The sequence below is a fragment of the Netta rufina genome, assembly GCF_964035555.1.
Source record: "Netta rufina genome assembly, chromosome: 1".
Classification (NCBI taxonomy): Eukaryota; Metazoa; Chordata; class Aves; order Anseriformes; family Anatidae; genus Netta; species Netta rufina.
In genome coordinates this window covers 198,384,372-198,411,893 of record NC_140123.1, presented here as the reverse complement: position 1 = coordinate 198,411,893, position 27,522 = coordinate 198,384,372, and positions in this window count along the sequence as shown.

Here is a 27,522-nt window from a genome sequence, read left to right as displayed (position 1 = left end):
GATAGTGAAAGGCCTAGAGGGAAGACATATGAGAAGCAGCTGAGGTCACTGGGCCTGTTCAGCCTGGAGAAGAGAAGGCTGAGGGGGGACCTCATCACGGTCTACAACTTCCTCATGGGGGGGAGGAGGGGGTGGAGAGGCAGGTGACCTTTTCTCTTTAAACACCAGTGATAGGACCCGCAGGAATGGTGTTGAGGCAGGGGAAGTTTAGGCTGGACATCAGGAATAGGTTCTTCACCGAGAGGGTGGTTGCACACTGGAACAGGCACCCCAGTGAAGTAGTCACTACACCAAGCCTGTCTGAGTTTAAGAAGAGATTGGACTGTGCACTTAGTCATAATGTCTAAACTTTTGAGCAGACATGTGTGGTGCCAGGATTTGGACTTGATAATCCTTATGGGTCCCTTCCAACTCAGGATGTTCTATGATTCTATTATAATTCTGTAGATACTATAGTCTAGACTCACCCTGTGCAGTGATATATCCAGAATATAATTCAAATCCCCCATTAAGGTATCATCCATAAGATAGCTACAGTCCATTAAATAAAAAAATGAGTTTAGTCTGACTGTTCCTAATGCAAACATCAGAATAACAGTAGTCTGTATGTACATGTATATAATGGTATTCAGTACCATTCCTATAACTTGAATAGCCTCAAAATCACAGAAGAGCTGAGGTTGGAAGGGACCTCTGGAGGGCATCTGATGCAGCCCCTCTGCTCAAGCAGGGCCACCCAGAGCAGGTGGCTCAGGGCTATGTTGTGTTGACTTTTGAAGATCTCCAAGAAGGAAGACTCCACAACCTCCCTGTGAAACCTGTGCTTTTTTCAGTGCTCTATCAGCTGCACAATAATGAAGTGCTTCCTCATGTTTAGGAGGAACCTTTTGTGTTCCAGTTTGTGCCACTGCCTCTTGTCCTGGTACAGGGCACCGAGGAAAATTGACTTTAGGAAAAAAAAATCAAAAAAAAATGACCAGGCACCTGGCTCCATCCTCTTTGTACACTCCCTTCAGGTATTTATAGTTGGTAGACTGCTTCAGAAAGCTTCTCCACAGCTAAGATGCAGGCCTGTGGGGAATAGGAGAGACTTCCTTTGTGCTGCCAGAATTGTTTAGCCAATTCATACAGTGTGGGTTCCTCATCTTTCTACTTACCACAAGACAAAATTTGAATTCACATTAAGGCATCATTTTCATACAGCCTCTTATTGAATCCTAACAAATAATTAATATTACTTAAAACATTCTTCAAAGTCAAGCTTACCCGTATGCACTTCAATTTCTGAGATTTGTTTTTTCTTTGTTTTTAAGGGCTGGGAAGGGAGCTTAGAATCAATAAGTAATTTCACTGAAAACAGTGAAGGTGAAGGAAGTACTACAACTCCATGACATTAAACAGCTGTAGAACCCAAGAACACGTACCTGCCAGCTTCTGAACTTCAGTCACTTCCAACAAGCTCACAGCTTAAACAGTGAAATAATACCACCAGGGTTTTACTGTACTGAGAAGGCACCACCAACGTAATTAGCTCATAGAGTTTTTAAAACCATTTCACAGAGATAGCAGAAAACACAAAAAGCAGTCTCCTGGGTAACACTGAGTCTATTTCACCCTGATAGAAAAGCACACTAGATAATCTGACCCTCAAACTCCTCTAGGAAGCCTTCCCCCACTCCTCATGCTTCCTATATAGCAAAGGTAAAATGACCCACACCCGGCAGATTTCACTTAACAAGGTTGGAGACAAGAGACCTTGTGGAATAGGCTCATCTACCTGGTTTTAATGTTTTAAGGTCAATTACTCCTTATCACTAATAGAAATAACCTGACAAGGGGCTTAGTAGTCAGAGTTGACCTAATTAATTATCTGAAAAAGGTGCACAAGGGTCATATTTCTGTTGGTCATTCTGTGAGGAAGATTTTTACACAGCCTGTTTAGAAAATAAAATAAAATAAGAAAATGACCTTAAAGGCTAAATTGCTACCATAGATTTTCATCTGTCTAGTCATGATGGATAAAGAAGTGTGGGGTACCACACTAGTTATTGGCCTACACTGCACCATTGATCACCACACTCCAGGCTTTCCCACTTAGCTAGTTTTCAATCCACCTCACTGTCTACCCTTAAGATTGTAAAGTGTCTTTAAAATAAAGGAAGACATTTTTTTTTCTGTAATTTTTAACTGATGTGGAAGCTCTAGAAAACTTCAACTAATTTGGTTTAATATTGAATGTTTTCAATTCACAGAGAAGCTAATAGGATTAATGAATACTAACAACTCAAAGACTTGGAGATTTGAATATTACATTGGAAACTGACGTCACCATCTTACTATACATTCCCAGAATCAACTTAGACTCCCTTAGTCACTGGATGAGTAATTCCACTGGATAAGACTTGTTTTCCTTAAAATAAGATTTTCTCATATGGTCGTATAAAATCTAGTCAAGCAAGCAAACAATATTTTAATGTTTCACTTTCCTGAATGGTTCCTTACAGAACCATTCTGTTCTTTTTATTAGGAAGCTTTTTTTCAGTTGATGGTGAATACTAGGGTTTAGATAAAATTTTATTTTTTTCTTTCTATTCAGTCAAACTTATTTTTTGTTGCCTAATACATGGACAAAACTCCATGCAAACTGATCTAAAATAAAAAACACAAAACAGTCCCTTTCTATGCTCAAGTAAACTGGGAACAAACAGATAGGAATTGGAGAAACATTTCATGGGATAGTAGGCTTTCTATGCCAAACACCATTGCAGTTAAAGAGCTGAGAGCTTTGGACAATTTCTTTTATTTTCTTTTCTTTCCATCTATAATTTCATGTTCTTTTTTATATCATCGACATAAAAGACAGCTGTAGTTAAAACACACAGAAAATGATTACAATAAAGATGAATTTGTGGCAGTAAACAACACTGTGACTTTTTGTGCAAATAGAAACACTCACAGCATTTATATAGTATAATAACGAGATGTAATTCTTTACCAGCTTTGTAAAAATTTGCTTTTTAACTACACTGTGGCACAGAACAGAGTATAAGCAATGGAGCTTCAGGAAAGCAAAGATTATTCATAGGAAACATTTGGCTGCACAGTAGGTTTATGGCTGATATTTGAATGATTTAAACTTAATTCACATTCTCTTGCAATCAGACAAAGTGATTTTGGACCATGCTGACCTGTAGCTATTGAGACTACTAAATCCTAAATTCATACTTTTATATCCATTTTTCTACTGGTGATGACCCATTCAGGGAAACTATGTTAAATTAGCCTTCTTTATCACAGTTGAGACAAGCAACACAAGATTGTCTTTCATTTGTCTCTGGTTCTTATTCTTTTGTTGCTTTGTAAAGATTAATTCATACCTCTGTGAATGAGGTCCAGCATCTAACTGTAGCCAGTCTATGATCACGTCTATGCCTACATTTTTTCCGTGGATAATCTGTCACCTGTCATCCGCTACATTTCACCATCTTTTTTTTTTTTTTTTTTTTGAAATTATAACGTTGAACATTTTTGACTTTCTCATCTTTTATTTTTGCATCTTAGACATTGTTGCATTTCATATTCTGTGCATTTAGAGGTGCTCTGCTTTCTATTGTTTCTACTGTTTGGTGTCTGTTTTGATTTTAAAAATGTAATTCCATAGTTAGTCCATAATTTTACAAATTTTTCTTTATTACTTTTATCTAGCAAAAAAGCTAGAGAGGAAAATATATGTCAGAGGAACCAAAAATTCAATTTATAAGGGACTACTGGACAGCTTTCCTGAATAGAAATCACAGAATTTTCCTTACTATAGTAATAATTTCCATGACCTAAATCAGTATAGTGCTGTGCTGTACAAACTCATGCAAAAAGGCAGAATCTGACCTTGAACTTAAAAGTAAAAAAAAAAAAAAAAAGAAAGAAAAGAAAAGTGTTCTCAAAAAAAAAAAAAAAAAAGGATCATTTGCTGGACTCAAGTCCTGCAAACTTTGGACACCTACATTTCTTATCGTGATATAAGAAAGAAGTTTTTTTCAGTGAGAAAAATCTAACACTGGAACAGGATTCCTAGGGATGAGGTAGAGTCCACATCACTGGAGATTTTTAAGATGTGACTTGTCAGGTTACTAGGTAATCTTGTCTAGTCTCATTTCTGTGAAGGGTTGCATCAGATGATCATTCAAGGTCCCTTCCAACTTGGGCCACTGTATGATTCTATGAAATGTAGGTGTTGTAGTGGGTTTATGTGGCAAGGTTTTGGTAGCAGGGAGCCATAAGGGTGGCTTCTGTGAGAAGGATCTAGAAGCTGCCCCATGTTTGGTAAGGGCCCCAGTGTTGACCAGAGCTGAGCCAATAAGCAATGTTGTTTTGCGCCTCTGTGAGCGCATATTTAAGACAGGGAAAAAAAAAATGCTGTGACACACACAGCAGCTGGGAGAGTGAGAGGAGTGAGGAACAGCCTTGCAAGCTCCAAGGTCAGTGTAGAGGGAGGGGGAGAGGTGCTCCAGGTGCCGGAGCAGAAGTCCCCTGCGGCCTGTGGTGAGGACCATGGTGAAGCAAGCTGTCCCCCTGCAGTCCATGGAGTGCCACGGTGGAGCAGGGTTCCACGCTGCAGCCCGTGGAGGAGACCACGGTGGAGCAGGTGGCCCTGCACCGACGGAGGCTGCCGCCTGTGGAAGACCCCTGCCGGAGCAGATTCCGGACCTGTAGCCCATGGAGAGGAGACCATGCAGGAGCAGGTGACCTGGCAGGAGCTGCTGCCCGTGGGAGACCCAGGTTAGAATAGTTTGCTCCTGAGGGATGGACCCCTTGGTACGGACCCACATTTGGAGCAGTTCTGGAAGAGCTGCTACCATTGGGAAGCCCACTTTGGATCAGTTCACGAAGGACTGCATCCTGTGGGAGGGACCCCTCAGCACAGAGGATGAGAGTGACTGGAATGGAGAGGCAGAGAAGTGCTATAGACTGACCATAACCCCCATTCCCCTGTCCCCCTGCACCGCTCGGGTGGAGGAGGTGGAAGAGGGTAGATGGGAGGGAAAAGGTGCTTTTGGTTTCTTTCCTTTGTTTCTCACTTCTCTAGCTTGTTAGTAACAAGCAATAAATCTTACTGTCTCCTTATGCTGAGTCTGTTTCACCCGTTACAATAATTACTGCGTGGTCTTCTTGTCCTTATCTTAATCCTTGAGCCCTTTTCATCGTATTTTCTCCCCGTTCCTCTTTGAGGAGGGGGAGTGAGAGAGCAGTTGTGGTGGAGCTTGGCTGCCCACTCGAGTAAAACCAACCCAGTTGTCCATGATATAATTATCTCCAAGTGAATGGCAGACATTTTTTGAAGTTCTTGTGGTATTTAATGGAGACCTAGGGCATGATTTAGTCGTGTTAGATTTGTGATACCTTATGGCAGTTGCCTTCCCTCCATCTGCCAGTCAAGAAGGACGTTCTTTTGCAGTAAGTACTTTGCTATGCTTTCCAGTATTGTGCAACTATCTCAGACTCCTTAGGGCATCTCAACTGGTGTCAGAAATACAAATTTAGGTAAATTGATTGAATCCTGTAGATTTTAGAGATCACGTATGAACAAATACCAGGTGTGATTCTGTTGCCTAAACACAGGAGGCTAATGCCATTTGAAATATTCTGTAGTATCTCATCTGGGCTCTGATTATCACTCTGTACAGGCATGTATCCACTTGGCCTGTATCATTATCAACTAGTTCCATACAGATATCTCTGTTATCTCAGTGTATATTAAACATCTTAGCACACAAATAAATCATGCCATAGATATCTACCATTAAAAGATGAATAAATCTGTAGGTGCTGCTAAATCTATTATTGAAATATGGTGATCATTATGAAAGCGTATACACTGACTGAATATTTTTTAAAAATATGCATATATATTCCTAAATTTAGACATATTTAGGCAATATAAACCTACACTGTCATTAACTTTTATTTATGCTGTATTTTTATAGTTCCAAATAGCCCTGCTGTTTAGACAGCCTTTCCATCTAACAACCACCCATTCAAATATACAAATTCAGGAAAACAGAGTTGACAGATTACAAATGGACAATGATATCTTACAGCCCAGAGACCAGTAAACCCTTGGTTATGGCTTTGTGCTTGACAGTTTAAAACATTCCTGAATGTGTAAAGTCCAAAATGTTGCATTTTGCTTCCAATGACTTGTGCTGCTTTACTAGACAACAGTTCCAAAAGTAAAGCTGTCTAGGCTACCTGATGGAAGGTTGGTCTTAGTTTTGACAGAAATAATAGCAGGTGTGGAGACACCCCTTTGGCAACAGAATGGACCAACATAATTTTTGCATTAATGCAACATGTGTTTTTAGTTTCATTTGCATGAAACCTTTTCCATTCATGTGCATTTATCCAATTTAAGAGAAATGTTAACATTATATAAAAGCACATGATGTAGCCTTTGAAAAACAAAGTGTGTATTTGGGAAACAACATAATGGTTGACTTAGATTTTTTTTTTTTTTAATACAACTCACTAAAGCTAATCAAAAATCTTGTTCTTGTAATAAAACAAGATTTATCCCTTACTGTCTGATTTTTACAGATTCTTTTAGGGTTTATAAGGATCAGGACTCTTTCCTTACCTGACCACCACTCAGTTTACCCAAACTCAGCTTTTACTCAGCAAGGCCAGAAAAAAGCATTGGAAACAAAAAAAAACAAAACCCAAAAAAAAAAAATTTTGACTAAGAATTTGTTCGGAACATTTGTTTTGTTCTGAAGAATTTGTTTGGAACTAAAAACTCATCTTTGAGCATTATAGGCATTGCATGTTTATTTTATGCCTAACTTTGAGTTTTCTGGGAGTCTTTGATGTGATGCCACTTTCTGTCTACATTGTAACAGTGCACAATATTTCTAGGCATGTAGTTATGGTGCTTGAAACCTGAAAAGTAAAAGCAAAAAAAGCAAAATACCTTCACAGTAAAAGAAACCCAGGCATGGAGGAACTCTGTGTTGGAATCTAACACTGGGGATGGAAACCAAATGGGTGGGACTAAAGAGAAGGCTTGAATCACATTCAATTTGCATTTTTCTGTGCTAAGGAGTTTGGGAAAATTCTGTTTAAGTGTGTTGTAACCTGGAAGAAATTATAGCTGTAATAGTCTGTGAAAGTCTGAACAAGCTAATTATGTTTAGTCATGCCTGGGCTGAGGTGTTACCCTAATTTAAGGCAATATTTTGTGGTTTAGAGGTGCAATAGTCACAAACCATAAGGAAACATTGAAGAGACTATTAGACTATTAAGTCTCCCGGCAGGAAGAACTGTGTGTGGTCCTTCATCCTATACATACTCTCAGTAAAATGCAAAAATCACTGGAAAATAAGAGATGATTAGTGGAACAAGGACAGCTTAGCCCAGTGAATGGCATCTCACATTTCTGGGTCAACTGTAACTTAGATATGTCCTCACTGAAGTTCAGAAGTGGTGTCAAAGCTCTGGAAATTGCAAATTGAGACTGGAGCATTAGTACAGAGTATCTGGGAAGCATCCAGTTGTCCAAGTCTTCCCAAAATTAAAGGAACAGACTTGAAATGTTTTCAGAACAACATTTGGAGAAGAACAGCTTCTTATTGTGTATTATTCTTCTATTTTAATATTGCCCATTTGTAGGTTCTCTTTTAAAAGATGTTTTATTTCACCTGAAGTATCAGTACAGGCTGGGGGATGACCTGCTGGAGAGGAGCTCTGAGGAGAAGGACCTGGGGGTCCTGATGGACGACAGGTTGACCATGAGCCAGCGCTGTGCCCTTGTGGTCAAGAGGGCTAATGGGATCCCGGCATGCATTAAAAGGAGCATGGCCAGCAGGTCAGGGGAGGTGATCCTCCCCCTCTACTCTGCCCTGGTCAGGCCTCACCTGAAGTACTGTGTCCAGTTCTGGGCTCCCTGGTACAAGGAAGACAGGGATCTCCTAGAAAGAGTCCAGCAGAGGGCCACAAAGATGATACGGGGCCTGGAGAATCTTCCCTATGAAGAAAGGCTGAGAGACCTAGGTCTGTTCAGCCTGGAGAAAAGAAGACTGATAGTGGATCTCCTCAATGTATATAAATATCTGAGGGGTGGGGGACAGAAGGATGTAGCCAACCTCTTCTCAGCGGTTTGTGGGGATAGGACAAGGGGCAATGGCTGCAAGTTAGAGCACAGGAAGTTCCGCACTGACATGCGAAAGAACTTCTTCACAGTGAGGGTGACGGAGCATTGGAACAGGCTGCCTAGGGAGGTTGTGGAGTCTCCTTCTCTGGAGATATTCAAGGCGTGTCTGGATGCCTACCTGGGCAGCCTGCTCTGAGGAACCTGCTTTGGCAGGGGGTTTGGACCCAATGATCTTTTGAGGTCCCTTCCAACCCCTACAGTTCTGTGTGATTCAGTGTTTATTTGGCTCCTTAACTCTTTGATTACAAATCTGAAGTTTAGCTCATTGAACACCTAGTTAGTTATTTCACCAAATAGGTGAAATTACCTCTAGAAATTAATGACCTCTAGAAATTTAGCCAGACCTATATCACTGTCTGGATGAAGTGTTACCCTTTTTAGCTCAACCATTTCCCTGCCTATTTCATTTCAAACAAAAGTAATCATTGTACCACCGGTGACTGAAGAAAAGGTCTCAGTCCTGAGCTGCTTTACATTCATGAGTCTTTAGTAATGATCACTAATCCCAGATGAGTATATGACTAATTCTCCAACCAAAATCACTATTATATTCTTGGAAGATGTGTTTATAGTGTTGCAGATCTGTGATGGGATGGGAAACGGGGGGTTCATGTTTCTATTTAAAGTGGCGTGTTCTCTTCTCCAGTTACCATATGTTCTGCATACCTTAAAGTCAACAACTGATTTACCTAACCTGGCAAGATTAAAACAAAATAAAAAAATAAAACCCCAATAAAAATCTTGCAAAATCTAGAAAGATTAGAAACAAGCCAGTATGTTCTTTGTATCTGTCATATCTTGCTGACTAGTCTGCATTCCTATGCTATTGCAGCAATTTCTGAGTATGAAACTTCCTTTTCAGTGGTGTGTGGTAGGGAAGTTACAAATTAGACCTATAGAGAAATACACAGAAATCTGGAGGCGGTATGATAATGTGGATACGACATATTCTTTATTCACAACAAAAGGAGGAGCTGTCTTCGTTAGCATTGTCAATGTCTATACTATTCCACTCAAAATTCTAGATAATAGTCTGTAGTAAAGAATTCTGTGCTGACAACCAGCAGAAGTAACACATCTCTTCTACTTCCTTACTTTTTTTTTTCTTTTCTTACTTTTCTTTCTTTTATTCTTTCAACACAAACATGGTATAATGAGTGTTCAGGGATTTAACTGAGATATAGTCTCTAATAAAAACATATACACCCAAGCATGATCTTCCCACTTTTTAAACCAACTTGGCTAAAAAAGAGAACTTTGGCTCTAAGGAGTTAAATCTCTGAGCGCATTCTTTGTTCCCACCCTGTATGACACTTAAATTTGCCTTTTGGTTTGTCTTCTCATTTGAACATTCTCTTACAAGTGTGGGGAGATGCTGCTCTGATGATTGAATACAGATTTTAGTGGCTTTCTCTATAAACAGTGTTTCTGTTTCTGCCAAACATTGTTGGTGTTTTGGGATTCTGTGTACCAAGAGCTGGCATATCTTCCTGCATTTGTTCTGGCAGTTTTCAGTCCCCGCACGGCATAGACACCAGAGAGTAACCCAGTAAATCACCCCAGGGACAGAAATGCCAACCAACCAAAGCCTGACTAGTAATGCAGCCTGGAAAATGGGATTTGGAGGAATGAAATAGAATTTTACAAAAGATGCTATTAGGAAAAAAAACTTGAATTGAACTCAGTTGTAAGGCTAGTGTGAGCCTGATCAAGTAGTAATGCATAGCTGCTCCCAGGGCAGGGAAGAAATCAAGCTCTAATCCCCATTTTCTTTGAGAACATGAAAACAACTGACACCAGGCACTTTTTTCTGCTTAATGCTGTCTACCAGAGATGGAAGTGTCCTGCCATCCATTTACACCCATCTGATGAAGAGGGAGGCAAATTGTGGCCTTTCCTCATCATAAAGCTTGAACATTTTCCAGAAACAGAAGTAGACCCATGAGGAATGCCTACCTTTGTCCTCCTGCACAGAAGAGCAGGAGTGATCTGTGCCCATCAGATACGAAACAGGAGCATGTAGAATTTTGGAGGCAGGAGCTTAATTGTAAAACTGAGAATGTAACTTGTTTTTGACCAAAAACACAAGTTTGAGCAAAATACCATGAAGGATAAGTGTTGGAAGACTAATACAGCACTAGGCTGTGATTTGAAGCCAAAGTTTCAAATGTGAAACTTGAAGTCTGGACTGTGATTGGCAGTGTGTATTGTGGAGACCTCCAAACTACAAGCAGTTTAATCATGGTTGGGTAATGTAACCCACAGAGAGCTCCCTGTCATAGAAAACAGACAGCATGATGACTTGAAGTAGCTTCTCTAAGCCAGCTTGCTCTAACTCTCCTGCAGAGACCAAATGTCTTCCGGCTCTGTTCCCACACGGACTTGCAGAGCAATGGCAATTATGTCAATTTACTGCCCTACCTGTAATATGAGGATTATGGTTCTCAATTAAAATGAGATCCACACCTAACTGAGAATGATTGATTTCTATACTCACTGCTCAAAATAACCTGTCCCTTTAAAAAAAAAAATAAAAAATTCTCAGATCAACAAGTCATTTTTTGGCTCCTTCCCAAACAAAATTATTTTTGTATTATTATTACTTATTTTCACCTATGCAAACCCATGAAACTTTTTTTTTTTTCTTAATTAATGTAACTGTCGTTTTTATTTTTATTTTTTCTATTTATTTCTTCAGAAAGGATGGGTGATATTTTCCTCCTTGCTTCTCACTGTCATTTTGACACTCTTCCCTGTATTCTTGGATAGCACAAAATAACACTTCAGGTATTCTAAGGGATTTATTTTATTTTTTTATTTTATTAAGCTATGAATTCATCACCAAGGTGGCAAAAACAACTCTGGAAAACACAAGAACTTAAAGAAATTCCCAGACAGCTGTGATGCCTATTGTAACCAGCTGTACTTCATATGACTGTTTTAAACATCATTTACAATATTAATGTAACATTACAATCTGTACGCAATGTGAATGTGCTGTGATTAAAGTACTAACACAATAATCCTCCATTTCAATTTAAAAACACTATTAATGGTAGGGATTTGCATACTTTAAAATCTCATGATATACTTAAATTGTCTTTCAAATGACTTCAAATATACATTGCATCAGTAATGACCTTTTTGTCTGTTTTCGGCTATCTTGTTGAATTAATCCTGACAGCTTCATAACCATGAGAAATCATAGATTAATTAGTTGAAGTTTTGAATCTACATTTAGTTGTCATGACTGCAGCTGAATGCTTCTCAAATCTTTAGACCTTTCTGCCACCTCAATACATTATCAGAAAAGCAGCTTCTCAGTTTCTTACAGTAATTAGCTACCAAAGCAAAGACAGTAGCCTTCATCTGGAGAATCACTGAAAAATCATCCAGGAAGCATTTTTTCTCCCCTTTATTTACTTATTTGCTAGGAAGAAGCATCACTGGTTTTATGTTAATGATTTTTCCTTGATTGTTATCTTGATAAATAGATTACACATGAGTGCCTGTAGGGTCATGCTGTTCCTGCTCATCATTTCTAATTCTGTTAAAAAGATATAGTCAATTTGTTTCAAACTCAACTGTTTCAACATAAGTGTTTCAACCTAAAACTGAAATCATCTCTCAGATATGCAAAATGTCTTGTTGCCTTCCTGGGGATTGTACAAATTGGCATTTTTAATTAAATTAATTTATTTATTTATTTTCAATCATAACATCCCCAGCTTGTGTGTTCTCTTAAACCTGACATAAATTCCTCCTTCCATTTGCGAAATTATTCTCTTTAAAAATAACTACTTGGGATATGTCAGAGTTAATGTTAAAGAGACCAATGTTGAAGAGACCAATGGACTCTTCCAAAAAGAGTTATTTTATTTAGGTTTGAATAATAACTGCTTTTATGCAAGACTGTAGATAATTTACAGTATAATTAGAAAAAACATCTCTTTAACATTCAAATAGTCATTCAGACAGGAACTCAGCCACTTAAAGAAACTCCTTTCCACTTCATCATCATTCTAGGAAACATACCCTGAGACCTGTCCAAAAGCCTGATCCTATGGAGTAGTTTTACTGGCATAAAACTGGTATAAGAGGAAAATCAGACTGAGAATTTTCACTTTTTCCAAGTATCTTTGAGTTAATTACCTTTTTGCTATTAATACTGAAAAATGTCAATTCCTTTTTTTTTTTTTTCTTTTTTCTTTTTTTTCCCCTTTTCTATTTGGATAATGACAATAGAAGGGTAAGATTCGTAGCAATGCTACAGAAGTTAAACCATATTAGCACTGTCTTCATTTTCCCATTCCTGAATGCCATGTTTCTCATTCCCATATTTCCCATTCCTGAGCATCAGGCTAAACTAGCTAGTATGTATATTTCTTAAATGATTTATGTAAATAAAATTAACACAGAATGCTTTTTTTTTTCTTTTTTCTTTTTTTTTTTTATTATTTTTTTAAGCAATGTAATATGGAAACACTTATAATTTACTTTCAAAATAGTTCACTTGATAGATTTCTTACTCACAAAAGCTCTTCAGCAATTCAGCTGGCTTCAAAGCTGAATCAGGGTTACACCATACATAAAATTGCATTCTACAGATCAGTTTAAAAAGCTATTTTTGTAAATTTGTGCATCAGACCTCCTACCTATGCTGTTGATGATATTTTGTGAGAGTAACATGTGTTTGACTTCTGCTTCACTGAAACACAAGCACCAATTTCCTCCTCTTCAGGCCACTTATCTTGTATACTATCCATTTCAAAATTTACCAACTGAATTTCTTGAATTTATTTGCAAGAACGTAATCCTACATTAAAGGATGTCTCTATGAATAAAGACTACTCTGTGTAAGGCAGTGCAAAATCTGCATCTTTAAATTATAATGTTGGCACTTCAGCTTTTTTTTTTTTTTCATACTCTCCAGAGAATGGTATAAATGCCATTTTCTTTTTGAGGCAGGAAACATTAATTTCTATTATTATGTGGCAACATATTGCATATACAATGCATCAAAGGGAATTTTGAGAAATTTTTGCAAGACCTGCTATTTGGGTCGTTTGGTACTAGGAAGTTCTTGACCAGTTTACATGGTTTCTAGGAATCCTCTGTAAGAGAGACAATTTTTAATATTTTGTTCCATTTTTCTTGTTGCAAACCCATCCTGATGCTGTGTACATTACTCAGCATTCTTCTGATAATTTACCATTCTTTTCTGCTGTGCAAACAAGATGAATAAACTAGCAATGGTATGCAGACAAATGTGCTCCTTTGTTTATAGCAATCACATAAATCTGTGTGCATTGATATTGGTACAGAGGTCTGTGATGATCCTGAAAGGGAGGATTTGGGCAGGATATCAATCTCTTATGATCCTGAAATAATGCCATGGGATCTTTAACTTCCACTTGAACAAGCACTAAAGGCAGAGAGATGGAAACTTGGATTAACTTCTTATCCTAGTGACACCTCTAGCAATGTTTTTGACCCTTACTTTAAAGCTGTCACCAGTTGCCTTGATTTATGGAAACACTATCCTTTTAAATCCTCCTCACTCTTATCTCTGCAGGCAGTTTCCTGATTTGCTTTTCTTTCTCTTAGATCATCCATATTTTTTCTTGACGGGGGCTGTGTGGACAGCCACACTTTCGGTGGTGCTTAGGAAGAAAAATGGTTCTGTTTCCCAGTAGAACAGACAATATTATGGACATGTTTGAGTAGTGTCACACAGAAGGCTTTGTTTTTCTGTTTCAGGTTATAGAAAGAAAAATATATCTGTATAAATAAAACCAAACCCACCACCAGTAACAAAAACAACTGCAGAAAACAAAACAAAACAAAAAGAAACACTAGAAACTCCATTTAATCTTACTCTTGTTTCACAAGATATGTTTCCCATAAAAATCAGAATTATACTATAGTAATAGGATACTATTTCCATCATTCCAAAGAGCATTCATTAGTTATACAGAACCTGTTGGGGTAATGCTGTTTCACCACCAAAAATAAAACCTCGTTCCAGCACCAGAGCTTATGTAGTAAATGGTAAATAGTATGTAGTAGAGCTTACTAGTAAACAGTAAAAAAAAAAAAAAAAAAAAAAAGCCACTACCCCACCAATATGTATGTCACTTAACAGTTACCATGCTCCTGTCAGTGTTTTGCCTTGTGCCATTTAGCATTGTCCAGATAATACCTGGGCACAGTTTAGGAGACAGCACTCGTCTGGGTCTGTTTCCCATGGTCAGTTTGGGTATTTTCATCTCAGTTTTCTTTGGAGAGAACCTCGATTAAATGTGTGGAGGCAGGCCATGCCATGCACTGGAGGTCAGGAGCACAGAACAGTCTTTGTCCATTGTTCATAACACAGATGCAGCCAGAAAGTCTGCAGCTGAAGCACAAGAAAAGTGGCAACAGAGGATTGTAGTGGAGTATCAGCCCACTGATAAAAGACAGAAAAATCTGGGAGGTAGTGCATCGCCTGTCATTGTTGATGTAGCCTTGACAATATTTAAAAAGAGTTTTTCTACCCTTTTTGAAATACTGAGAAAAGGTAATTTGTTGAGATTTTTAGTTCTTGCATTTTAGGCACAAACTCACATCAATTTAAGAAATTATAAACTATTATTGGACATCCTGTTATTATCTGCTGCTGTTATTATATACTGATCATTTTCAGATTCTGTTGGAGAGTGACCACTCAAAAAGTTCAGTAGATTCTGTTACAACAAAAGAGGCAGAAACAAGTGATGAGGAGGTACAAGAAAGGAGCATACTTCTCCTGTTCCACTGGTGGCTGATCTGCCTTACGAAAGCCTGACCTTTCCCAGACACTCATTCACACACCATAAAATGTTTAATACTCTCTACTATCTTGAATAGTGTGCCATGGGTTGGAAAAATCTTAGTGCTAGAAAGATAATTTTGCAAAGATGACTACTGGCAAATTGGGTATCTATCGGTCTTACAGTAGAGACTGACATCTTTGGGATGTGAGAAAGTTTAGAATTATAATCATAAAAATTTGAAAATATTGACAAGCAAGTTATACTTGATGTATTTCTGAAGGAAAAATAAATAAATAAATAAAGAAGGCCCAAAAAAGTAATGAAAACAAAAAAGTTTTACAAAGTAATATGTCAAATATATTACTTAAATTTCACCCAATGGTCTCTGCAGAGTAATAACCTGAATGACAAAGACATTAAGTAGAAGGGTCAGACCCATATAACACACAAAAGAAATATAAAGCTACCTCCAGCAAGTCACTTTCTTTCTGAATTTACTATTTCAATATTCTTATATTATTCTGCAGATATCAAAATAGTACAAATATTCTTCAAACAAAACAAATTAGGGACTTGACCCCAAAACTATATATATATATATATATATAGTTTTATATTATTAAAAAAATATATATAAATATATATATATATATATATATAAACTTACTCCAGGATATTAATATATATATATAAAAAAATATCCAGGAGTAAGTTTCTCTTTGGTGAAGAAGTAATCCTTAATATGGTGCCAGATCTCTCTGCAGACACCATTTCCTACTGCTACAAACCAGGCAACTTGGGTGAGATCACAACTAAGCAGCATGCTTCCAGCTGGACCTAAGCATCCTGAACTTCCAGGCATCAAAGTTGACCTTAAGGAAGTACAGTATGCCTACCTTAGAGATTTATTTTTTTCTAAGAAAAAAGAATAATACATTGAGTTTTATTTTTTTATTTTTTTTATTTTTTTAAACCTTTCTTGAGACTTTTGTGGTGCAGTAAGGAAAATTAAGTTGTATTTCAGTATCTTCTAAATGTATACAGTGTGAATATTGACTTTTTACCCATTAAAAATGTAAACATAGCTTTCAAAATCCACAAAGCCTTAGTACATGACCAGCATAGTACTCAGACCGGATTTTTAAAGAATATTCAAAGACTGAAGCTATCAAGAGCAGAGGATTGTACTTGATATATTTGTTGTGTTTTTCTTAAATAACTTAAAACTTGCAAAGTTGAAGTCTTCTCTTTCCCAAAGACAATTATCACAGTTATGGGAGAAAAGTATTTTTTTTTCCAATGAAACCCAAGTTCTTAAGCTCAGTTCACACAGTTGGTCATGCAGAATCAGCAAAACTTTTAAAAATTCCCTTGGGCTGGCTTAGACTTCTGTGACTTAATGACAGTATAACAATGGGATAAGGCTTTCCACAGTCTTCCCAGTAACTTCCAAATAAAATAAAAATAAAATTAAATTAAATGAAGTAACCCTTTAATAAACCCTCCTCTGACAGAAATAGTAATCACAGTGTGATTAAAAACTAGCAAATTTGTTCAGATCAAGACCATGACCCTATTTACTACAAAGAGACCCCTACCACAGTGTGGCAATTCACGTGCTACCTGACCACAAGGGTAGCATGTAAAAATTCTTCATTGATTCTGCACTGCTTTCTTCTGCTACTGTAGCTGAAGGAATTTAAAGGCCAACACATGGGAATTAGCGCAGCACAAATGTGTAATGTGAACATTACATTCATCACAGAATCATCTAGGTTGGAAGAGACCTCAAGATCATCAAGTCCAACCTCTGACATAACACTAACAAGTCCTCCACTAAACCGTATCACTAAGTTCAACATCTAAACGTCTTTTAAAGACCTCCAGACTCCACCACTTCCCTGGGCAGCCTATTCCAATGCCAAACAACCCTTTCGGTAAAGAAGTTCTTCCCAAGATCCAACCTAAATCACCCCTGGAGCAACTGTAGCCCATTCCCCCTCATCCTGTCACCAGGCACGTGGGAGAATAGACCAACCCCCATCTCGCTACAGACTCCTTTAATGTACCTATAAAGAGTGATAAGGTCGCCTCTGAGCCTCCTTTCTCCAGGCTGAACAAGCCCAGCTGCCTCAGCCTGTCCTCGTAGGACTTGTTCTCCAGACCCCTCACCAGCTTCGTTGCCCTTCTCTGGACTCTTTTGAGTACCTCCATGTAGCGAGCACCTCTTGTAGTGAGGGGCCCAAAACTGAACACAGTACTTGAGGTGCAGCCTCACCAGAGCCAAGTACAGGGGGATTATTACTTCCCTAGACCTGCTGGCCACACTGCTTTTTATGCAAGCCAGGATGCTGTTGGCCTTCTTGGCCACCTGAGCACAAGCTATTCTAATATCTCATATTTTAATATCATAAGCTAATATCACAAACTATTCTAATTTAGCACTTCTGAAGCTCTTGATGCCATAGTAATATATGGTGTGTTGTCTCTTGTGAACAGAATATATGCTTTTTTTTTTTTTTTAATGAGAGGACAGTTTTTAACTGATTGTTAATGGACATTTTGGCTGACTATTTTACAGAATTCTTATGGTTATTACAATCCTGATTCTTTTTCAATAGAGAAAAACTGGCTGGCTTTCTCATATGAATTTTTCTGGTGTTTAGAAAAGGAAAATAGCTAGTAAATGTTACATAAAAACAGGAGTTACAGAAGTACCCAAATGCATCCAAATGAGTAAAACATATCACATATTATTCTTGAATAATGCAGACTCTTCAGAGGTGCTAGACTGTTTCTCTGGAGTTCTGTTTATGTGTGATGGACAAAAAAAAACCACCTGCATGCCCTTATATTGAAGCTGACTTTACTGAGAGACAACACCTTTGCATCCATGGATGAGCCTCCTTTAGATCTACCAAAACTGAGCACCAACAGCTCATCCTGTGTCTGTTATCTCTTTTATGCTGTCAAAGCATCAGCTCTACCCCTGCATAGTTTGGGTTTCTGTTACCTATCACTCCAGTCCCAAGTGACATAGCCTGAGGCAATGCTCTGTGCCACCCTTGTGTGTTGATGGACACAGCTGTAAATACCATGCAGTCTTTTTCCTTTCCTTCCTCTAGTCTTTCCTGCAGTCATATCAACAGTGAGGCCCACAAAACACTTGATAACGATTAGACAGCTGGTATAGATTGTGAGAAGACTGTGAAAATAATAGAGCTGTAATTTATTTACTTTAGTTCCACAACTGGATCTAAATGAGTGAAAAGGGAAAAGGAGAAGAGAGATGATACATATCTATGTACAGTAATATAAATAATTTCAAATCTGAAAAGACAAACAAATGAAAACCTGTTCTTTCATTCAACATCCTAATCTAGAAGAAAATAGATTTAGGGTCTTTCTGTAAAAAGGTAATACTGGAAAAGTGATTGTTCTTCCTTCTGGCTCAATAGCCTGTCAGGATAGGCTATCAAACACTTGAGCAGGATTCAAAGGTTTTTTCGGGTCAGGGACAGGGTCAGGTTCAGGTTGAATGCGTTGCTCTGCCTGAAGACATTTGAACCTACTCCTTTCCCCCTAGAAGAATGCAATAAGTAAAGATTCATGGAAGCATTATTCCACTTTCTATAAATAAACATTCACAAGAGCAGAAGTTAGAGCATGTTTGTCACTTCCTGGTTGAATGTCTCAAAAAAAGTGGGTAGAATAACTAGTGCTAAGGTTTTAGTATAGATAATGTATATTTAACTTAACGTCCTCAAGGGAGAAACTGGAGGCCACCTTCAAGATTTCTGACATTCTAGGATTGCTAAACTAATCACTTGAAATCATAATGTGGCTTACTAAACATTGAGAGGACTACTGTGGGAAGTGAAAAATTTTAATTACTGTGGTTCTTAGAAACAAAATTTGATGCTGCATTTTCTGAATTCTGAATGAAATCTATGGTGACTGAGCAAAAGAAGAGACATTGTTGCTATTTCTCTTTAAGGAAGAAACTAGCCCTTTCCCTTCCAATCTTGTAAAATTTTCTGGACACATGTGAGAATTAACACTTGTCAAAACAAAACAAAACAAAACAAACAAACAAACAACAACAACAACAAAAAACATACTTTTATTGTAAATCTTTTTTTTTGTAGATTTAATCTGACATAATCTAATCCAAGTTTTTCAAGCCCATCAAATGTATTACACAGTCCAGGGTCTCATTACTATGTATACACATCATTTTTTTGCCATTTATTTATTCCCAAAATGACTAGCATCTTCTCATTTGTATTGCACATAGGCATTTGATGCATGGGCATTCTGATACTATAAAACAATAATTCCTGATGAGAATTATTTTCTGGATGTTCTGGATTTTTTCTGTTCTGTTTCTGGAAGGATTTTCTGGATGGTCAAGAATGTAGAAATCTGAAAAACAATCAGATAATGACAAAATATTTATTGGTTGGAAGCTCTTGTTTTTACTGTCTGATGATATCACAATATCACAGTAACACTGTGATCCACACTGCATCTTCTGTGCTATATTTTATTTGAAGAAACACTACTCCCATAATATAATGTTTCCTAAAGCTAAAATTGAATGTTGAACTTTGAATTCTCTTACACAGTATCTTAACCCCAGCTGAACTAGAAAAATGATCTACACTAGGTGTTCCCAGCTTAAATACTTGAACTGCTTATTTTGGAGACCACATCCCAAAGAAATGTAGCAGAAGATTGTGTTTTCCGAAAAATAACTGTCTTGATCTATCTTGGCTGGTTCATAAAATTGTTGTGTGAGGTTACTGCAAAGTCTGATTTTTAGGTGAATGTATTCCAGGTTAGATCATTGGACTTTGAAATGAAACCTCTACTTCCGTAAAGTAGATGCAAAGTGTTGTATTCTTCAGAAAGATCCAAGTCCAAAAATGCCTGAGAAAAGCCATGGTCATGGCTTAAGAATCTGTTTTCTGATCCTTTTTCTTATGAGAGGTCTAGAGGAAGGCTGGAGGCAACGCAGATAGAAGGAAGCCTGGTCAGGAGGAGGAAAGACAGCAGAGCTAAATTACGACTTACGGATAATCACTTATTTTGCTGTTATAAGGTTTTATTGCATTTGGCAATCAGTGGCTGTGCTATGTGAATTTATGCTCATTCCTTATTCAAATGAAGAAAAAAGAGTCATTAGTTCATTTCTAAAACAAAAAGAACATGCAGAAGAATCCACAAAGAAAATAACCTCTTTCATTTGATAGAGCTTTAAAAATGCGTAAAAGCAGGACTCGATTGCCCAATTAATTTGGTCAAATTCTTCTGTGAAACCTGTAGATTTCACAGTTAGTTAAGCAGTAGGAGGAACTTATTACTCATGTTCTAAACTGTGCAACAGTGGATAAGGGAATTTAGAAAACTCAGAGTACTCTAGAGGACTTTTTCATACAAGTTTCTGGAGTTGCTAGTAGAATTAACTACAACAGTTATCTATCTCTATCAGAGAGGACTCTTTGAGAAACAAACACTGTGTTCTTAGAAGGGTTAGGTACACAGACTTTAAGAGTTAGTCAAGTGGAACCAGTGTCTGTGGAGCCTGATGTGAGGAAACAAGATATCCCACCTCTGTCTAAGCTGGATATTGTATTTGTTTCTTTTCTGTCTCATCTCAGAGATGGACCTATTCAGTGTCTATACATACTTCCCCTAAAACTCCTAGGTTGCTTTTAAAGCTGAGTGACAGCAATACTTCCATTAATAAGAAGTAGAGATTGAACTTTTGTCCAGCAAATCTTATGTATGTGGGTGTTTTCCCAGTTAGACACTCGTGCTCACGGCAACTGACTTGTCATGATGTCCACTTTGATGTGTTATTTTTGGATAGCTGAAATAGAGAACACTTTTACAGCTATTTGCTTCACTTGACTGAAGATGGAATGGTTCCAGTTGTGTAAATAGTTCCTGGTGCTCTTCCAGCTTTTCTCCTCACTACCCCCATGGAGATGCATTTGCTTAAGCAGGGCATGGCATGGGAGGAAGCATTGCTGGATTCCTCCCTCCAAACCTTCCAGCATATCTCAGACCTGAACTACAGGATCTCTACTAAGTCCAGACCTTGACCTTTCCTTGAAGAGAAAGAACCAGTTGTACACCTTCCAGTCATGGTTTTGTCAAGTAGACAATTCAAAAAATAACTAAATGTGTGTGACTCTTGTTAGGACTTAGATCTCCAGAGACAATCATTTAATATTAAAATTAACTTCACATTCCTCTAATCCTAACTTACCTTATTTTTTAACTTGAGATAATGATGATACAAAGTGAAGTAATTAACTAATTAACACATGAGGTTGGAATCTGGTATTTCTTTTTCTCTTGGAGTGCCTCAATTGAAACAGCTCTTACAGCACTACAGGATTTATGAGGATTACATAAAGAGTTTTTCCCATACCCATAGTGAGTATGAGTTTCATCCATCAATGCAAGCTTGTATAAGCCCTGTGAATGAATGGTTATGCATAACTTTGAAACCTAATCTCAAGTGGCAAAATGGGACTTTTCTCATGTATAGTTGCAATCTGTGGTTTATGCATATTGCAATGAGGTTAGAAGGTATAACTTGTTTTGTAAACATAATTTTACTTTGTGAGCTTGATAAAATAAAAATAAGCAAACAAACAAAAAACATGGGAATAACAAGCCATGTTTTGATATTCTCTGTCAGATTAATAATATCTGAATTATAAATAAATAAATAAATAAATAAATAATCCTGTGCTGATATAAACTGATGTAGTTACATTTGTTTCTGGAGCTATGTTGTTGATGGCTGTTGAGTATATGACACGCTGTTAGAAAAGTATTTAACAAAAAAAAATAAAAATTACTGTTGTCTGGCTCTCCATCTGGCAAGAATGACCCTACTTCTCCACAGATATCAAACGACACAGCATGTTGAACATGACGAATCAGGGTGTGAAGTTAGCATTACGGATCAGACAAGAGGTCCATGTAGCCTTTTCTCATCCAGAGACTAGTACTTGATGCATACAAAGAAAACAAAACCAAAACCTCAAAGAAACAGTACAAATATGTAATGACTGCTGCCCTTTTATATCCTTTCAGCTTTGCCAAGATGAGTGGATGAAACCCTTGAAAGAAGTATGAGATGGTTGAGGCTTCAGAGTACAGATCATCTTTCCTTGTTCCTCCTCAGCATTAACCTTCTTTTTGAGCTCTTCAGTATACTTACCTCTTATTCTTCAATGAAGCATCAGTAGCATCAGGAGGCCAGACAGTGTAACCTCTCAGAAAAAACAAACAAACAAGCAAACACTTACCCTAAAGGCTAGAGAGATAACGTCAGCAGCAGTCTTTGTCCATGAGCTGATGATCTTTGGCATCTGTTGGTGTTTCATAACTTCTTTTTTTCACAAGAGGTGAAAATTAAAGTAGTTCTTGGGTTCCTTAAAAATTTTAGTGTATATATATTTATATATATATAAAAGGCCATCAGCAGCATCCTTGTTATCTTCAGAAGAGCTGTACTAGGGTAGAGAGTGCTGCTAATCATAAAGTCAAGATAAGAAAGAAGTAGGTTTAAATCCAGTTTGTGTAATATAAATAGAGTTCATATTTGAAAAAGTGCTGAGCACTGACCTGGAAAATCAATACCAACACAGAATCACAGAATCATCTAGGTTGGAAGAGACCTCAAGATCACCGAATCCAACCTCTGTCCTAACACTAACTCCACTAAACCATATCACTAAGCTCTACGTCTAAACATCTTTTAAAGACCACCAGGGATGGTGACTCAACCATTTCCCTGGGCAGCCTATTCCAGTGCCAAACAACCCTTTCAGTAAAGAAGTTCTTCCCAAGATCCAACCTAAAACTCCCTGGAGCAACTGTAGCCTATTCCCCCTCATCCTGTCACCAGGCACGTGGGAGAATAGACCAACCCCCATCTCGCTACAGACTCCTTTAATGTACCTATAAAGAGTGATAAGGTCGCCTCTGAGCCTCCTTTCTCCAGGCTGAACAAGCCCAGCTGCCTCAGCCTGTCCTCGTAGGACTTGTTCTCCAGACCCCTCACCAGCTTCGTTGCCCTTCTCTGGACTCTTTTGAGTACCTCCATGTAGCGAGCACCTCTTGTAGTGAGGGGCCCAAAACTGAACACAGTACTTGAGGTGCAGCCTCACCAAAGCCGAGTACAGGGGGACAATCACTTCCCTAGACCTGCTGGCCATACTGCTTCTTATACAAGCCAGGATGCTGTTGGCCTTCTTGGCCACCTGAGCACACTGCTGGCTCATATTCAGCTGACTATCAACCCAGGTCCTTCTCTGCCAGGCAGCTTGCTAATCACTCATCTTCTAGCCTATAGCGCTGCTTGGGGTCGTTGCGTCCCAGGTGCAGGACCCAAGACTTGGCCTCGTTGAACTTCATACAGTTGGCCTCAGCCCATCAGTCCAACCTATCCAGATCCTCCTGCAGAGCCTTCTTACCCTTGAGCAGATTGACACATGCACCTAACTTGGTGTCGTCTGCAAACTTACTGAGGGTGCACTCGATCCCCTCATCCAGATCAGATATCTAAGAGATGGCAACAAAAATCTCCAGGTAGTTCTAATGGCTGAACCCACAAAATGGAAAATGCATTGTCCAGAGAATTCCTAACATCTGTAAAATAAATAAATAAAAAAAACTCTCTCCTAGACTAGATACCAGTTGGAATGCTTTATTTAATCATTTTTGAAAAATAAGACTATAAAACACAATATTTTTCCTGGTAAAAAGATATTGTTGTATTTGTACCTCATTCTGTCCAGTTGGATTAAGTTCTTGAGAACATCAGACAGTTTTTATTTGCTTCTTGTCATGGTAAATTGAAGGACATTTAGTATTACAAAATAATTTGGAAAAAAACACAACAAATCTTTGCAGTTTAAAAAGGACCTGCTCAGACTCAAAATCCAGTCATTTTAACATAAATTCACTTAAAGAGCTTTAAATCCAAATCAATTATCTTTTCTCCCCTTCTCACACATATTCTTTAGTTATCTCAGTATATTTTTATTGCTTAATAAATGAGTTTTAAGTATGGTAAAATCCTATTAAAGAAAATAAATGTTTAGAATGCAGACCACAATCCAGCTTTGTATGCCAAGGGAACTGATACATGTCTTTCACTATGGAGTGTTGTATAGCAATAAAAATTTTTGCAAGTTAAACCGACACGCTTGAAACAGATATCCACTCTGAAATGCCATCATTCTGCAAACACAAGAAAATCAATAGGACACTTTACGTGTCATAAACTAATCATTCAAATGCAATTGGGAGCATAAGCTACTTAGACAAATAGAGGCTTTAGAATTTAACAACATACCATATTTTTTATAACAAATAAATTAGCCATAAGTTTTCAGCTCTCTGTCATGTACAGATGTAGACATTCTTTAATTTCCATAATTCAGCTTTTATAATGAAAATGCTTCTGAATCATATGATCACATAGGTCAAATATCATCCCTCCATTAAAGAAATGTGACTCCTTATTTCAGAAAAACGTGGAATGTTGTGTATGTATATAAAGTCCTACTCTTTACTTAGCCTTACAAAATAAATACATAAATAAATAAATAAAAATTGGACTATCCACAAATTGAATTACAGACTATATTTTGCAGCAATGCTGATGAATCATGAGGGAGAAGGATTGATTTAGCAAACAACTCAGTCAGAAGTACTAAATGAAAGTAGTAAAGAAAACGTTGCATCTGGAAACAATGTGTTTTAGAAAAGGATGCTCATTTCAAGACTGGTTTAGGTTTCTCTTTTTAGTTCCATTCACTCTTGAGGTGAAAAAGGCATAAGCTTCACTGTTAACTCTAATTGCAGACAAAATTACCAGGCATTATATAATCAGTATGCAAATTCAACTACCAAATGAGCTGGTTCCTCCATTTGTAGGAAATTTTCAGCTACCTAAGTACTTGTCTGCAGTGACTCTTGATTATTGGCCTTTACACAGTTTTTCTGCTTTGAAGTCACACTTTACAATTTAGTTTTTCTAACTGATATTAATTGAGGACATAACCTTCAAGTAACAAGATTAAACAGCCAATATACATTTTGGATGTGAAGGAACCAATTGAAAGACCCTTTCAGAATACATATAGAGAAAATGTCAAAGACACCTCTATGCATAATGAAAATGATTTTCCCTTACAATTTCTTACTGATTGTGTCTAAATCTTTCTCTATTTACAATGTTTTTGGTTTGAATATTTGAATTTCATTGAAGTGGTATTGTAATGTCATCAGTGTAAAGCTTTATTCAGAGTTTTCATCTCTCATTTACTCAGTCAAGAGTTATAAACACAGCAGAAAGAATTACAATGAACAGGAATAAATTGCAAGGATGAGAAGATATCCCTCAGGAATTCTAAAAGAAACATGAAATGAATAATATTAGTAGGAATTCTATAGGCAGAATTAATCTTTATCATTCCCAAACACTTGAAAAATCAGGCACTGGCCTATGTGACAGATTTGAAATACACCGTTTCCTAACAGGGTCTGCAGTTAGGTTTTATTTGCTTTCTACTTTTTAAATTACTGTAGTTTGCATTTCTAAGCTTTTCTCTGTCACTATGAAAGCTGGGGTCTTATATTTTATCTTCTTTTAATGGAAGTGGCTCTCATGAACACAAAGCATGGAAGTGCAATTTTCAATAAATATTTCAACTATGGTAAGATTTAAGATAATATGATAAGACTCACAGGTAAGAAGCCACTCAGTTAACACTGAAAATTTACTGTGTGAACTAAGCTTTAGTGTCAATTAGACCTTATGAAATGTGAAAAGCAACCAACCAAACACAAAAATATACTAAAAAAAAAAAAAAACAAAAAACAAACACTTTTACAAAGTGTTCCGTTGTTTGAACACAAAGTGTTAACATCCGTGCCCATGGCAGTGGGGTTGGAGCTAGATGATCTTTAAAGTCCCTTCCAACTCAAGCCATTCTAGGATTCTATGAAAGTGCAGAGTTTTTCTATGCAGTATTTTGATGATTTTCAGAAGATGAGCTAGTAAGATTCTGAGAATGTCCTAAACATATTGTAGCTGTACTTAACTCTCTTAAAAATACGCCCTGGTCCCTTTCACCAACCAAGTAAATAAGTTAGCCCTCAGGTTGGCATTTGAAGATGGGAGGTAGCATGTCGTTTTACTTCTCTGATTCAGTGACAGCTTGGGAGGTTCCCTTAGAACCTATAGAACCTGAGAACGGTTCTACAAAAGACTTGCTCAAAAGAGAATAGTGCACTATAACTGTCTAGTAAAAAGGGCCTAAGAAATAATCCCTCAGGCTCTTTTCATTGGACCTGGGAGCTTCTACAAAGTACAGAGACTCTCACTGCAGTCTCACATGTGATTATGTACAGGACTCTGACAGAAGGAGACAGTGGAAGCCTTCTTGTGATACAGTGCTGGGTCAAGGTAAGGTAAGGGCATCACTTGCTCTAAATCTTAAATTTTCTCTTGTTTCCTATATGAGAGGAGAGATAAAAACCATAACGTGTGAGGTGCTACAGCAGAGGACTGCAAGACTGATGCTTGAAAAGTGCATTATCTATATCTAATGAAGCATTGTAATTCCTTCATTAGATGTAAGAACTAGGAATTATACAACATCTTCCTTATCTCAGTCTTTCTCTGTATTTACTTTCTCAACAATTTTCACGGAATTGGTATTAGATCTTCCTCTAAACTGGAAGACTGGACACACAGATTAGATTATCTTGGACAAGTATTCAAAAGAGTTGAATCTGGGCCACCACCAGACCACACAGCTATTCCACACACCCAGCCAGGTGGAATTCATTTTTTTGTTTCCATCTCAAAACACAGAGATCATTGTAACTGTAGTTTGAGTCTAAACTATGCTCTTACTTTATCTCAAAGAGGACATTAAGGTTGTACCATGAATTTAATCTACCTTTTATTTCTATCAGGAAAGCAGTCTGACTTTTAAAACTGGCCTGTTGTGATTTCTAAGTTGAAAACAAACACTGAAGGATTTTATTAAAACCAACTACTTAGCTTTTTGTGAAACAACCCTGCTTGGTATTTGCTTTCTACACATAAGACCTGTTTTTATTTTATCCCTCCAAAAAAGTTTGACGAAAAAGACCCTTAAGGCTTGCTATTCAAAAATTGGGCCTTTGAAAACAAATTTTGGGTAATATGAGCTTTAACAACACATTAATATATTTGTTTCTTGGGTTAGTGTATTTAAAGGCTGCAAGGAGTTATGGAGACTGCCTGCTTTCTTTTTTTTTTTTTTTTTTTTTTTTTTTAAACCACATGGGTTTTTTTGGCATTAGTGATGAAGCAGTTCTATGCCAGATAACCAAGGTTTACGAACAAAGCCACTTAATTTTAAAAGTTCATGTACAGGTTACAGAATCACCCGTAGCGTGAGCAGGTTTTCTTCTCCTTTCCTCTTCCAATCCATTAAA